General features: G+C 42.0%; 1 protein-coding gene across 3 annotated transcripts in view; it reads left to right on the top strand.

Annotated features, from left to right (window-relative positions):
* Window positions 1–112: 112 nt before the first annotated feature.
* Window positions 113–2,567, top strand: part of ABCB11 (ATP binding cassette subfamily B member 11) — a 91,532-nt gene continuing 89,077 nt past the window's right edge. For 2 of the 3 annotated variants that reach the window (XM_086718830.1, XM_086718831.1), the window contains exon 1: window positions 159–269. The gene's annotated coding sequence lies outside the window, so the exon portion shown is untranslated. Of the gene's footprint in view, window positions 270–2,567 lie in introns of all 3 variants that reach the window. The other variant, XM_025934958.2, reaches the window with a different exon arrangement.

The raw sequence follows: 2,567 nt of genomic DNA, 5'->3' as shown, positions 1-2,567 counted from the left end.
CAGCTGGCTTCCTAAGCCCACTGTGTGTTTGGGGTTATTGTTTTGAGTGTATTCAACCTTTCCTCAGATGTCACTGAACCACTGAACTGTGCTTAGACTGGCCTTCAGGACATTGACCCGTCAGCAAATAGATAATGTTTTAGAAAAAGCTTGAATTCTGTTCAGTGTTTAGCAATGATGAAAACTGAAGTTGGAAAAGGTTGTAAAACCTTTGACTCTCCACTGTAGAGTCTGTTGTTTTTCTGGCTTCCTCAAGTCCTCGCTCACAGGTAAGTGACTTCTATTCTTTACAGCATTTGAGGACCATGTTCTGCAAGTCCATTTCCTCCAAGTTTTACTTTGTGGGGTATTGTGTTTCTGATTCACTAAAGGCTATCCTCTTGTCATGCAATAAACAGTACCATAATGCTTGGATAAGAACTTGCAGAATATATTAGTAATTTAATAATATATTATACAATATGGGTGACTCTTGGTTGCTGTCTCATTTATAGCAATGTTACTCTATGCATCAATTGTTTTGAGAGAGAGAGAGTGTGTGTGTGTGTGTGTGGTGCAAATGGATGAATGGATTGAATAATGTGCCCAAAGTAAAAATGCTAGTGAGCTGTTTTGTCTTGGGTTTATGAAAGTGCAATTCTGTTTGCACTGATAACCACAAATCCCATCTGGAAAGCTGGTGCTGTTTTAATACAGAACTATGCCAACTTCATCTTTTCTCCAACACCATGCTTATATCCCTCATTCTCCCAGTTTTCAATAATTTAGATACTAAAAAATATGAGCTCTGGATGTATGGCTAGAGGGGGAAACATTGATTTCTAGAAACTAATTTCCATTTTTAGGTTTCTCTAGCCAGTAGAACTCACATGTTGTGGATGATTTGAACACATCAATCAAATATTATTCATGTTGAAGACTGGGAATAAGGTGTGGTAATTCCAAATGTTTTGAGGGAAGAATAGTTAACTAGATATATTAGAGACAAATTATAATGACTCTACAAAAAACTCTAATAGTGGTTATTACTAAGTTTTTAAAGTATTAGCTTATTTATAGGCTCTTGTTTAATAAAGTTTCTTTCTGTGTGCAGCCACAACCCCCACCTCACCCCCACACCCCTACCCCACCACTCCAGACTTGACTACCCTCCTCCTGTGCCCTGTAACACTCTGTAATTATCTCTGGAGGCTGCATTTCCCTACCTGGGAGTTACCGTTCACATGCCCTTTCCCCCACTTGATTGTAAGCCCCTTGAATAATTTGTGTGTCTTCCTACTAAGAGTAATGGTGACAAATATTTACTGATGAATGCTTGAAATAGATTATGAAGTAGTGTAGGAAAAAAAAAAATTGCCCAGTCCGCGGTTTTAAAAGACACTGAGGGGCGCCTGGGTGGCGCAGTCGGTTGAGCGTCCGACTTCAGCCAGGTCACTATCTCGCGGTCCGTGAGTTCGAGCCCCGCGTCGGGCTCTGGGCTGATGGCTCAGAGACTGGAGCTTGTTTCCGATTCTGTGTCTCCCTCTCTCTCTGCCCCTCCCCCGTTCATGCTCTGTCTCTATCTGTCCCAAAAATAAATAAACGTTGAAAAAAAAATTAATAAAAGACACTGAAATTACTAAAAACAAAACAAAACAAAACAAAACAAAATGCCTGAGTTCTATTGCAAGAATCAAGTGTTAGAGTTGTGTGTTGCTTTGTGCAGATGGGAGAACTATGCACATAGAAACCAAGACAGACTGGGAGTAACTTTGAAATTAAACTCTCTCTTCTTCTAGAGCAATTCTTTAGTTCTCCATTTAATTTCTTTCCCATGTTCATCAGCTGTGGCCCTTGGGGCTAAAGGGGCCTCATTTTTATCCCGTCTCTGGAGATGTCTTCCATGTTGTTGACACACACCATCGTGCCACAACCTGCTTATCTGCCAAGCAGTGGTTTTCTATTTGTCTTGCTCCTTAGCATAAACTAATATTTCTCTCCTCCTTTTTTTAATGTTTATTTATTTTTGAGAGAGAGAGAGAGAGAGAGAATGAGTAGGGCAGGGGCAGAGAGAGAGGGAGACACAGAATCCGAAGCAGGTTCCAGGCTCTGAGCTATCAGCCCAGAGCCCAATGTGGGGCTCAAACTCACGAAACATTAGATTATGACCTGAGCCAAAGTCAGACACTTAACCGACAGCCACCCAGGATCCCCTATTTCTTTCTTCCTTTTAATGATCCTTGGGAGAAAACCCAAGGTTTGCTGGGTTTGATAACAACAAAAGTGCTCTACCTGCATTGCAACATGTCAGCAGTGACGGACATTTTAAGGGCTTTAAGAAATCTGAATTGGTGGCCAAGGAAGTGACTTCCAGAGTCAAGAGGAGCAAGAGAAATTCCGCTTTTCTCTCCAAGCAGCTCAGGGAAGGGCAGTGTGTGGTGCTGGCGATCTTGAAAGCTTTTACACAAGGGAAGTCCTGGCAAAAGAAAAACCAAGGAGAATATTCACAATGTGACGTGGGGTGGGGTGTAGGCCACTCCTGATCCTGGCCTCGTACCCCTCGCTATCCTTCCGGCTCCTCAATGGCT

The sequence above is a fragment of the Puma concolor genome, chromosome C1 (genome assembly GCF_028749965.1).
Source record: "Puma concolor isolate L17-30 chromosome C1, mPumCon1.1.hap2, whole genome shotgun sequence".
NCBI classification, from domain to species: domain Eukaryota; kingdom Metazoa; phylum Chordata; class Mammalia; order Carnivora; family Felidae; genus Puma; species Puma concolor.
The sequence above is the reverse complement of the archived record's forward strand: the minus strand, read 5'-3'. Positions and strand labels throughout refer to the sequence as shown.